Source organism: Palaemon carinicauda, chromosome 2, assembly GCF_036898095.1.
Source record: "Palaemon carinicauda isolate YSFRI2023 chromosome 2, ASM3689809v2, whole genome shotgun sequence".
NCBI classification, from domain to species: Eukaryota; Metazoa; Arthropoda; class Malacostraca; order Decapoda; family Palaemonidae; genus Palaemon; species Palaemon carinicauda.
In genome coordinates this window covers 111,342,139-111,355,592 of record NC_090726.1, presented here as the reverse complement: position 1 = coordinate 111,355,592, position 13,454 = coordinate 111,342,139, and the positions used below count along the sequence as shown (strand labels likewise).

The following is a 13,454-nucleotide window of genomic DNA, read 5'->3' as shown; positions in this document are numbered from 1 at the left end:
AACTAATTTAACCCTGGATAGGTACGCTCCTCGGACACCCCTTTAAGGGTATACTCGGACGCGAACGACCCCGACGGCAAAAAAAATTCTTGAAAAATCAGTTTTTGCAGTAACCTCCTTTTTTCTTTTGCCCAAAAAAACATCAAAGAATGCTTAAAACAACTGTAAAGATAAATACTACTCATCTGCAGAAAAACTATTTATTATAAATATTTTAAAAAATTAAGTAGAAAAAAAAAACCTTACATAAAAATTCATAAAAAAAAGTTTATACATATATACACAAATCCTTTTAGGAATTGATTCTTGAATGTTTAGGACACATCTTGATGTATTTTGGATGAAGTCAGACCCATGGAGGTGAAGATCTGAAATGAGAAAAAAAAGGTAACTTTTTTTGGCCAAAAAAATTTGTCCAAATTTCATGAATTTTTTTGGATACCCAAATGAAATAGGAAGTGGCTAATTTTTTTAGGGAATAAACATATGTTATCCTAGAATAGAAATATGTAAAAAAATCTTCATTATTTTGTAAATTACATTTATATCAGGGGCCATATCTAAAGGTCATTTTTTGAGTACTTAGAAATTTCGTAAAAAAATACATATATTTAATATATAATATATTTATGCAGGTAAAAATATACCAAAATATCAAAAATTCTATAGGGAACAAGAATATATATAGATGGGGCAACTTACGCTTCGGATATGTCCACAAAATGGCCGCCAACCACACTGACTCAGACTCCCTAATCTGCCACTTGAAATGTAGGAAGGGTAGCCTATGTCAATTTCAAGGTGTTATTTATAATCTAATTATTCTTGGATATGCATAAAAATTGTATGGTGGGTTGCTGGATAATTGTCAATTATTTTACGACTATAAAATTAAAATTCTGACCCCAAAAAATTTTTTTGAAGGGAAATAAAATCGAAAAAAAAAATGTAAAACAATATAATATTTTAGCTAAAAAAATTTGATGATATTCAATCAAAAAAGAAGTAAACAAAATTTTCCGACAAATAAACATCTAGAGGAATCATTACTCTGTGATAGTTCCTTAGTACGTAGTAATTTTGAAAGAAATGGGAAAAAACGAAAAAGTGGCAATCGCAGGAAAATCGAACACATACCTATATATACGCCATATCTGGCTAAAAATAAAGATAGGCATGGGTAGCCAGATCATCTAGAAACACTTCCCAACACTATAAAAATACAAGTTTTGCGACACTACTTGCCAATTCCTTACGGTAACATGACTAAGCAAAAAAATGCAAAACAAATAAAAAGGGGCACTCGCGGAAAAATGGCCAACATTCTAATATACGGCATTTCAGAAAAAAAAAAATTTCAGCCACGTACTAAGCAAACCATCAAGGCACATTTTCCAACAAATGAACATCTAAATGTATCATTACTCTGTGATAATTCCTTAGTACGTAGTAATTTTGAAAGAAATGGGAAAAAACGAAAAAATGGCAATCACAGGAAAATCGAACACATACCTATATATACGCCATATCTGGCTAAAAAAAAAAGATAGGCATGGGTAGCCAGATCATCTAGAAACACTTTCCAACACTATGAAATTATAAGTTTTGCGACACTACTTGCCAATTCCTTACGGTAACATGACTAAGCAAAAAAATGCAAAACAAATAAAAAGGGGCACTCGCGGAAAAATGGCCATTCTAATATACGGCATTTCAGAAAAAAAAAAAATTTCAGCCACGTGCTAGGCAAACCATCAAGGCACATTTTCCGACAAATAAACATATAAATGAATCATTACTCTGTGATAGTTCCTTTGTACGTAGTAATTTTGAAAGGAATGGGAAAAAACGAAAAAATGGCAATCACAGGAAAATCGAACACATACCTATATATACGCCATATCTGGCTAAAAAAAAAGATAGGCATGGGTAGCCAGATCATCTAGAAACACTTTCCAACACTATAAAAATATAAGTTTTGCGACACTTCTTGCCAATTCCTTACGGTAACATGACTAAGTAAAAAAATGAAAAACAAATAAAAAGGGGCACTCGCGGAAAAATGGCCAACATTTTATTATACGCATTTCAGAAAAAAAAATTTCAGCCACGTGCTAGGCAAACCATCAAGGCACATTTTCCGACAAATAAACATCTAAATGAATCATTACTCTGTGATAGTTCCTTAGTACGTAGTAATTTTGAAAGAAATGGGAAAAAACGAAAAAATGGCAATCACAGGAAAATCGAACACATACCTATATATACGCCATATCTGGCTAAAAAAAAAAGATAGGCATGGGTAGCCAGATCATCTAGAAACACTTTCCAACACTATGAAATTATAAGTTTTGCGACACTACTTGCCAATTCCTTACGGTAACATGACTAAGCAAAAAAATGCAAAACAAATAAAAAGGGGCACTCGCGGAAAAATGGCCATTCTAATATACGGCATTTCAGAAAAAAAAAAAAATTTCAGCCACGTGCTAGGCAAACCATCAAGGCACATTTTCCGACAAATAAACATATAAATGAATCATTACTCTGTGATAGTTCCTTTGTACGTAGTAATTTTGAAAGGAATGGGAAAAAACGAAAAAATGGCAATCACAGGAAAATCGAACACATACCTATATATACGCCATATCTGGCTAAAAAAAAAGATAGGCATGGGTAGCCAGATCATCTAGAAACACTTTCCAACACTATAAAAATATAAGTTTTGCGACACTTCTTGCCAATTCCTTACGGTAACATGACTAAGTAAAAAAATGAAAAACAAATAAAAAGGGGCACTCGCGAAAAAATGGCCAACATTTTATTATACGCATTTCAGAAAAAAAAATTTCAGCCACGTGCTAGGCAAACCATCAAGGCACATTTTCCGACAAATAAACATCTAAATGAATCATTACTCTGTGATAGTTCCTTAGTACGTAGTAATTTTGAAAGAAATGGGAAAAAACGAAAAAATGGCAATCACAGGAAAATCGAACACATACCTATATATACGCTATATCTGGCTAAAAAAAAATAGGCATGGGTAGCCAGATCATCTAGAATTACTTTCCAACACTATAAAAATATAAGTTTTGCGACACTACTTGCCAATTCCTTACGGTAACATGACTAAGCAAAAAAATGCAAAACAAATAAAAAGGGGCACTCACGGAAAAATGCCCAACATTCTAATATACGGCATCTCAGATAAAAAAAAAGACATGCACGTGTTACCCCAACCATCAAGGCACACTTTCTAACACATAAACATGAATAAAAATCAATAATATACGGCAATTCCTTACTACGTAGTAAATTTTTACAAATATTGAAAAAAAACAGAAATTGGCAACGCAGTTAAATACCCAATATACCAATAACTACGTCGTATCTGACAAAAACAAAGTCACGCATGGGTAGCCAGATCATCTAGACACACTTTCCAACACTAAAAAAGCAAAAGTTTTACGACACTATTTGGCAATATCTTACGGAAAAATGACTTGGCAAAAAAATGAAAAAAAATTAAAAAGGGGCACTCGCGGTAAAATGCCCAACATTCTAATATACGGCATCTCAGATAAAAAAAAAGACATGCACGTGTTAGCCCAACCATCAAGGCACACTTTCTAACACATAAACATGAAAAAAAAATCAATAATATACGGCAATTCCTTACTACGTAGTAAATTTTTACAAATATTGAAAAAAAACAGAAATTGGCAACCGCAGTTAAATACCCCAATATACCAATAACTACGTCGTATCTGACAAAAACAAAGTCACGCATGGGTAGCCAGATCATCTAGACACACTTTCCAACACTAAAAAAGCAAAAGTTTTACGACACTATTTGGCAATATCTTACGGAAAAATGACTTGGCAAAAAAATGATAAAAAATGAAAAAGGGGCACTCGCGGTAAAATGGTCTTCGTGGTGATGAACGACATTTTAACTAAAAAAAAAATCATGCACATGGTAGCCAAACAATCCACCAAGACTTTCCACAACTGATAACCTATACAAGTTGCACCATTCTACGACAATTTCATAATACGTAATAACTTTGATAATTATGCAAATTACCTTAGAAGGGTAAACTCGGTCGCGCTCGACCCCTACGCGTCTCAGAAATCGGGGAAGGAGTACAGCTACAGCAATGCACATCTGGACACTACTAGAGCGTGTAGGGGAGACACCTACTGCAGGTCGATCACCCACAAATTCAGTCACGGGGGTGAGTCACGTGAGAAAAACCTCTTTTTTTTTGACGCTCGGGGTCGCGGACGACCCACCGTACCGTTCCAGGGTTAAGGAGCCCGTCATGAGTCCTGGAAGGAGGAAGAACATCCATATTGGATGAGCCAAGCTTAGGCTTCCTCCAAGGAATTAGATACAGTGAGAGGGGGAACTGAAATCATTCAGTATAGAAGAAAAGGGGGAAGGATGTTCTAATCCCCCCCTAATCAGGATAGGTCCCGGCAAAAGACTGCGCCTGGATGCACAGAGTATGCTGGAAAATTTCTACTGCACAAATATTCATAGTAGTTTTCAGTCTAGGGTATATGATATACCATAGATGTACTGGCTATCATCTATAGCTGTACAATAATCACCACCGGCACTGGCCAGTAGGGGATAGGAGTTAGAAGGCGCCGGCAGAGTGACGGAATGCTGGAAGCGCGCCGGCAAATCTTCATCAAGGGGAGACCTTTCCAAGCCATCAGTCTATGTGGCAGAAGGAAGGCGACACCTTATATGATGGCAGATCGTCGGCAAGTCGGCGGCCCCCGGCAGCCGGCAGGTGACCGGCGAAGGTATACCGACACTGTCATCATTCAATGAGACAGTGAGGATACCGAAGGCCCTGACAGCTGACGCCGGCAGGGTGGAGGTGGCAGTGGACTGGCACTGAGAGAGAGAGAGAGAGAGATAGAATAGGAGGAGAGAGAGGGAAGGGTAGTACTCAACACCCGTACCCCTTCTTCCTCCGGACGGAGTGTTCCAATGGAAGGGAGAGGGTGGCAACCTTTCATCCAGTTGCAACAGAGCCGGCAGTCAGCTACAGTTGCAGGTGGCGGCCCAAGGGAGGACCGAAGAACACTCAAAGATAGTGAGGTCTTCCGCCGGCAGACCGACCTGTCGTATGCTATCCCATAGTTCGACTATATGCGGGAAGCGTAGCAGATCGGACTAACCAACGAAAGGACCAGGCCGAACCCACAACCCACCGGCATGCGATGGAGATGTAGGACGGCGGACAGGGGTGTGATAGCTCAGCCAACACAAAGTAATAGATGGGGGGAGGGGTAAGGGTCCTGAGGGGGAGTGTAGGGGAGAGACGTGGCTCCCACCGGCACTTCCAGGGGTGGGGATTCTGTTCAGGGCTAGCCTATCTAGGGAGGAAGAAACCATTCTCCAGCCTAGGGTAGGTTAGCACAGAGAAGGTACAGCACTAATGTCCTGTCCTAAACTATAAAGAAGCAGAATCCCTTTGGACTGCCTAACCTAGGGTAGGGGAGCTAGTTCCCCAAACTAGGAAAGACAGAGGTAGGACAAATCGCTAGGCCACAGGGAGGAAGGGTCTTAACCCAACCAAGGTGGACTAGGGGGAAGGGCAGAGCCCTTCCACCTTCACCCACCAGCAGGGCCCAGAAGGAGAGTACATTCTCCTAATAGGGAGCTTGGGGCAAACGATAGGTACTCTGAGGTTCCGTCCCAAACTCAAAGCGCATGTACTATGGCAAAGAGTGGGGAAGGAGAATCCTAGCCTAACCTTACCTGAATGCGATTCGAGGTAAGGAGGGCTAGGAAGCACCCTAGGCTACCACAGAGGGAGAAGATTACCTTAGATAAGGTAACTGGGGAGGTAAGAAAGTATACAAAAGCGTTAGGTTAGGGGCAAGGGAGACGACTACCAAGATCATCAAAAACGGATTTTGAGCAAAGCGAAAAATCTATTTTTGGGTGAGATGGCCATGTCGTCCTGACGGAAGGTTCCTTCAGTAGCTTCCTTTGGGTATAGGCTATATGACTAAAATAGATATTCCCAGAGAATTAAACTAAAGTTTTCACAGAATTCTAACTTCTGGTGTGAGTACCCTAAAGGTTTCCCTCTAGGATATCGTATATCAACAGGGGATGCATGCATTAACCCTGGAACGGTACGGTGGGTCGTCCGCGACCCCGAGCGTCAAAACAAAAGAGGTTTTTATCACGTGTCTCACCCCCGCGATGGAATTTGTGGGTGATCGACCTGCAGTCGGTCACTTGCCCACACGCTCTGGTAGTGTACAGACATGCTTCGCTCTAGCTCTACTCCTTCCCAGATTTCTGAGACACGTCGGGGTTGTTCGCGACCGAGTTTACCCTTCTAAGGTAAGTTGCATATTTATCAAAGTTATTACGTATTATGAAATTGTCGTAGAATGGTGCAACTTGTATAGGTTATCAGATGTGGAAATTCTTGGTGGATGATTTAGCTACCACGTGCATGATTTTTTTTTTAGTTGAAATGCCGTTCATCACCACGAGGACCATTTTACCGCGAGTGCCCCTTTTTCAGTTTTTTGCATTTTTTGGCCAAGTCATTTTTCCGTAAGAAATTGCCAAATAGTGTCGCAAAACTTTTGCTTTTTCAGTGTTGGAAAGTGTGTATAGATGATCTGGCTACCCATGCGTGACTTTGTTTTTGTCAGGTACGCCGTAGATATTGGTATGTGGGGCATTTAACTGCGGTTACCAATTTCTGTTTTTTTTCAATATTTGTAAAAATTTACTGCGGCGTAAGGAATTGCCGTATAGTATTGATTTTTTTTCATGTTTATTTGTTCGAAAGTGTGCCTTGATGGTTGGGCTAACACGTGCATGTCTTTTTTTTTATCTGAGATGCCGTATATTAGAATGTTGTCCATTTTTCTGCGAGTGCCCCTTTTTCAGTTTTTTCATTTCTTGGCTAAGTCATTTTTCCGTGAGAAATTAGCAAATAGTATCGCAAAACTTTTATTTTTATAGCATTGGAAAGTGTGTATAGATGATCTGGCTACCCATCGGTGACTTTGTTTTTTCCCATTTCTTTCGGAATTACTACGTACTAAGTAACTATCACAGAGTAATGATTCATTTAGATGTTTATTTGTCGGAAAATGTGCCTTGATGGTTTTCCTAGCACGTGGCTGAAATTTTTGTTTTCTGAATGGACCACCATTAGCACGTTGCTATTTTTCATAGAGTGCCCTTTTTTATTTGTTTTGCATTTTTTTGCTTAGTCATGTTACCGTAATGAATTGGCAAGTTTTGTCGTAAAACTTATATTTTTATTGTGTTGGAAAGTGTTTCTAGATGATCTGGCTACCCATGCATACCTTTTTTTTTTAGCCAGATATGGCGTATATAGGTATGTGTTCGATTTTCCTGTGTTTGCTATTTTTTCGTTTTTTCCCATTTCTTTCGGAATTACTACGTAGGCCTACTAAGTAACTATCACAGAGTAATGATTCATTTAGATGTTTATCTGTCGGAAAATGTGCCTTGATGGTTTTCCTAGCACGTGGCTGAAATTTTTGTTTTCTGAATGGACCACCATTAGCACGTTGCTATTTTTCATAGAGTGCCCTTTTTTATTTGTTTTGCATTTTTTTGCTTAGTCATGTTACCGTAATGAATTGGCAAGTTTTTTCGTAAAACTTATATTTTTATAGTGTTGGAAAGTGTTCCTAGATGATCTGGCTACCCATGCCTATCTTTTTTTTTTAGCCAGATATGGCGTAGGCTATATATTTGTTACTGTTTTTAGAATGATATATTGTTAATTTATTCTCATCATTAATTTATTTCCTTATTTCCTTTCCTCACTAGGCTATTTTTCCCTGTTGGAGCCCTTACTTGGAGCATCTTACTTTTCCAACTAGGCTTGAAGCTTGGCTAATAATAATATAGGTATGTGTTCGATTTTCCTGTGTTTGCCATTTTTTCGTTTTTTCCCATTTCTTTCAAAATTACTACGTACTAAGTAACTATCACAGAGTAATGATTCATTTAGATGTTTATTTGTCGGAAAATGTGCCTTGATGGTTTGCCTAGCACGTGGCTGAAATTTTTTTTTTTTTCTGAATGGACCACCATTAGCACGTTGCTATTTTTCATAGAGTGCCCTTTTTTATTTGTTTTGCATTTTTTTGCTTAGTCATGTTACCGTAATGAATTGGCAAGTTTTGTCGTAAAACTTATATTTTTATAGTGTTGGAAAGTGTTTCTAGATGATCTGGCTACCCATACCTTTCTTTTTTTTTTAGCCAGATATGGCGTATATATTTGTTACTGTTTTTAGAATGATATATTGTTAATTTATTCTCATCATTAATTTATTTCCTTATTTCCTTTCCTCACTAGGCTATTTTTCCCTGTTGGAGCCCTTACTTGGAGCATCTTACTTTTCCAACTAGGCTTGAAGCTTGGCTAATAATAATATAGGTATGTGTTCGATTTTCCTGTGTTTGCCATTTTTTCGTTTTTTCCCATTTCTTTCAAAATTACTACGTACTAAGTAACTATCACAGAGTAATGATTCATTTAGATGTTTATTTGTCGGAAAATGTGCCTTGATGGTTTGCCTAGCACGTGGCTTAATTTTTTTTTTTTTCTGAATGGACCACCATTAGCACGTTGCTATTTTTCATAGAGTGCCCTTTTTTATTTGTTTTGCATTTTTTTGCTTAGTCATGTTACCGTAATGAATTGGCAAGTTTTGTCGTAAAACTTATATTTTTATAGTGTTGGAAAGTTTTTCTAGATGATCTGGCTACCCATGCATGACATTGTCTTTTGCCTCAGATATATTGGTAGGGGATCCATTTTTCATCGAATGCGTATTTCTAATTTTTTCTCATTCTTTGCAGATATCAAAATGGCAAGCAGGAGGCAATCATTGGGCTTGGATGCCATAAATCAGCTCTTAGAGCAGTTCGATAGTGATGTCGATGATGCTTTGGAGATTGATGACATCAGTGACGACGAATTTATCAATATCGATGAGTTGGAGCAGGAGGTCTGGGAGGAACAGGAGGTGACCCAAAATCCTGAGATTATCACCTTAGGGAATGGTGATGGAGAAGCCGACGACGATGTGGGGGAGGAAGAGGGGGTTGGGGCTTCTGGTTCTCATGTTGTCCCAGTCAGCACGATAACAAGTCCTGTGCCATCAACTTCACGTGGTCCGCCCCCAGTAACGGTACTGGTACCTCAGCTCACGCCAGTGGAGGAGAGAAGCAGGAAGAGGAGAAGGGGGGATCTACAGGCAGCCAGGGGGACGGCAATCACCCACATTGATGCTGAATCGGTGAAAGGTCGCGACGGTACTGTTTGGCATAGAGACCCAAATCCCACCCTCCCCCATATGTTCACACCAAGGATTGAGCCTGGGGGTCCCACTTCTCTCACGTTGGGAACGAGCAAAGTGTCCGACATTTTCTCGCTCTTTTTGAGCGACCGCATGCTAGCCGAGGTTGTTTTGTATTCTAATGAACGCCTTGCCCTATTGAGGAGTCATTATCATCATAAGGGCAACGTTGCCCTCAGGGACATTGACCTGAGGGAACTGAAGGCGTTTATTGGTATCCTAATAATGACGGCAGTGCGGGCGGACAACCATACACCGACGTGGGACATGTGGAACCTCACAGAGGGAAATCCTTTGTACAGATGTACAATGAACGAGCGTCGTTTCACCCTGTTGGTGAGGGTAATTCGGTTCGATGATTCGGCCACCAGAGTAGAGAGGGTGAAAGTGGATCGCCTCGCACCCATTAGAAAACTCTTCGATCACGTGGTGACCAATTGTCGAAACAATTACACCCCAGGACCACATCTTACTGTGGATGAACAGCTTGTCCCTTTCCGGGGGCGCTGTCCATTCAAGATGTACATACCAAATAAACCTGCTAAGTAAGTAAAATTCTTTGTTTTTTATATTTGCACATGTTATTATTGTTTTGAAATTATAAAAAATTGTATATATATATATATATATATATATATATATATATATATATATATATATATATATATATATATATATATATATATATATATATATATATATCTATTTTGTGAAGTAAAGAACTTGCTATATGATTTATGTATCTAAATCATAATATATCATCTATTCTATCTCTATCTATGTATAACTTGTTCATTTATATAACTGATAATTTATCTTTCGTATTTGTAAATGTTTTTCTTATATATTTATTATTATTATTATTTTATTATTATTATTACTATATTGATTAGTAATATAATTGTATATTGTGTATTTTTTTTATTTTTTTTTATCTTTTTACCTTTATTAGTTACTAATTCCATTTCCCTTCTTCTAGATATGGTATCAAGATTGTATTGGCGTGTGATGCCGATACGCATTACATGTGTAATGCGATTGCGTACTTGGGGAAGGACACTGTCCAGATACCTAGAGGATCGACGCTTGGAGAAGTTTTTACGTCTGATCTTGTGGCACCTTTTCAGAGCTGTGGCCGCACAGTGACGACGGATAACTTTTTCACGACGCTACCGCATGCTTTGTCACTCTTGGATAAGGCCATGCATTTGTGTGGTACCATTCGCCAAAAGCCTTATATTCCTAAGGAACTTACGGAGAAGGTGCTTCCCCCAAAGGACTCAGTGGCAGTGTTCAATTACGAACACAATCTAACTCTACAGTGTCAGCAAATTAGAAGGACTAAGAAGGTGATGCTGTTGAGTTCCCTGCATCATGATCCGTCTGAAGTCGAAAAAAGGAAGACCGACATTCAGATGTTTTATAATGCGACCAAGGGAGGTGTAGACACATTCGACCAGATGTGTTCTACATCTAGTTGTATTCGTAAGTCACGACGCTGGCCTCTGACTCTCTTTTATGGGATATTGAATATAATAATGGTCAATTCTTATATTCTCTATACGTCCATGCCTTTCACCAAGCCAGTGCCAAAGCGAACGTTCCTCAGAGATATCGCCTACGAGTTGTGTGCTCCCCAGGCAATACATCGGTATCTAACGTCACACAGTTTGTCGAAAGGACTCCGTCAAATCATGGTGGATACTTTCAAGATACCTGAGCAGGTCCCACCAAGACATCGAATTCCCGTTGGCCACAGAAAACTCCCTAAAAGGATTCGCTGTCACAGCTGCCCGCCTAGGGACGACCGCAAGACAAACACTGCCTGTCTCCTGTGCAAGAGTCCTGTTTGTCTGGTCCACCAGAGTGTCCTCTGTCCAAACTGTAGCATCTGTCCAAACTGTAACGCAGCGTTATTTGTAAGTTACAACATGAAAATTTTGTTTACTTCTTTTTTGATTGAATATCATCAAATTTTATTACCGAAAATATTATTATTGATTTACAATTTTCTTTTTTTTCGATTTGATTTCCCTTCAAAAATTTTTTTTTGGGTCAGCATTCAAATTTTATATTCGTAAAATAATCGACATTCATCCAGCAACCCACCATACAATTTTTATGTATATCCAAGAATAATTAGATTAGTAAATAACACCTTGAAATTGACATACCCTTCCTACATTTCAGGAGGCAGAACAGGGAGTCTGAGTCAGTGTGGTTGGCGGCCATTTTGTGGACATATCCGAAGCGTAAGTTGCCCTATCTATATATATTCTTGTTCCATATAGAATTTGTGATATTTTGGTATATTTTTACCTGCATAAAATCATATTATATATTATATATAGGTATTTTTTTACGAAATTTCTAAGTACTCAAAAAATGACCTTTAGATATGGCCCCTGATATAAATGTAATTTACAAAATAATGAAGATTTTTTTACATATTTCTATTCTAGGATAACATGTGTTTATTCCATAAAAAAATTAGCCAATTCGGATTTCATTTGGGTACCTAAAAAAATTCATGAAATTTGGACACATTTTTTTGGCCAAAAAAAGTTACCCTTTTTTTCTCATTTCAGATCTTCACCTCTATGGGTCCGATTTCATCCAAAATATAGCAAGATGTGTCCTAGACATTCAAGATTCAATCCCTAAAATTATTTTTGTAAATAGGAGAAAAATTATTTTTTTATGAATTTTTATGTAAGGTCTTTTTTTTCTACTTATTTTTTTTAAATATTTATAATAAATAGTTTTTATGCAGATGAGTAGTTTTTATCTTTACAGTAGTTTTAAGCATTCATTTAATTTTTTTTTGGTAAAAAAAAAAAAAATGAGGTTACTGCAAAAAGAGATTTTTCAAGAATTTTTTTCGGAGTTGGGGTTGCGCGCGACCGAGTATACCCTTAAAGGGGTGTCCGAGGAGCGTACCTATCCAGGGTTAACACACCACATGGCTATCTGCACCCCACATAGCGTTTACGCTTCGAGGGGGAAAGGTGGCGAGGTAACTGAACCCCACATAGCGTTTACGCTTCGAGGGGGAAAGGTGGCGAGGTAACTGAGGAGCCGTTCCAAAGTTACCCTCCTTCATTACTGTTACGGTACTCGCAACGTAAACAAACAGTCCGCCATACTGTGTGACGTCACGTCTGTCCTCATTCCTAAGTCCAGCTTTCTACCGGCCTCCGCGATACAGTATAGCAGGGAGCTTCCTAGGGTATATTTAACTACAGGGATATTCTCAGAGAATTAAATTAAAGGTTATCACAGAATTCTAACTTCTGGTGCGAGTACCCTAAAGGTTTACCTCTAGGATATCGTATATCAACAGGGGATGCATGTATTAACACGCCACATAGCTATCTGCACCCCATATAGAGTTAACACTTCGATATGAAAGGTGGAGAATAACTGGGGAGCCGTTCCACAGTTACACTCGTCCGTGGCTGCTTTTGGTACTTGAAACGTAAACAAACGGGCGCCATTGCTAAATGACATCACGTCCGTCCTCATCCTTCAGCCTGTAGCTCCTTGCTTTGGTCGGATTTTCCTTGAGTGCGTTTTTCATCTGCTTACATCGCCGTTATGTCGCTACCTTCAGCCTCGCCTTCTTCTGGAAAGTTGAGTACCAGGTCCCAGTATTGTTTAAATAAGCTCTAGCCGTAAAGTAACTTCTACTTTTCTAAAATATTGAGTTTTTAAATATTAAACTTAGCCGGTGAATATATAATAGCTGACGTCTCGGACGGCTCGACAGAAACCAAAAACTCGCGAGCGATCGCCATGAAGGTTGCGGGTGTGCCCACCAGCGCCGACTATCGGCCAGATACCGCATATACTTGTCAACATATCCAGTTCTTCTCTGTCGGTCTTATCGACAAGTTGATTCCGCTCGCTGATGACCTTGAGTTTTCGTCCTTTTTGGTGAAGTACTTTATTTTGGTTGTTTTTTAGCTTTCGCTGTGACGGGTGTTTTTTCTTCAATTAAAACTCTTGAAACCCTTTTTTGGCTAGTGTTTATTGTTGATGACTTTGGATTTG

At 38.8% G+C, this 13,454-nt stretch overlaps 1 long non-coding RNA gene across 1 annotated transcript; it reads left to right on the top strand.

Moving 5' to 3' along the window:
• Positions 1–10,653: 10,653 nt before the first annotated feature.
• Positions 10,654–12,118, top strand: LOC137620402 (uncharacterized). The gene is made up of 3 exons (XR_011040062.1): positions 10,654–11,320; positions 11,592–11,653; positions 11,990–12,118. It is a non-coding gene; the product is annotated as an uncharacterized lncRNA (long non-coding RNA).
• The last annotated feature ends 1,336 nt before the right edge of the window (positions 12,119–13,454 follow it).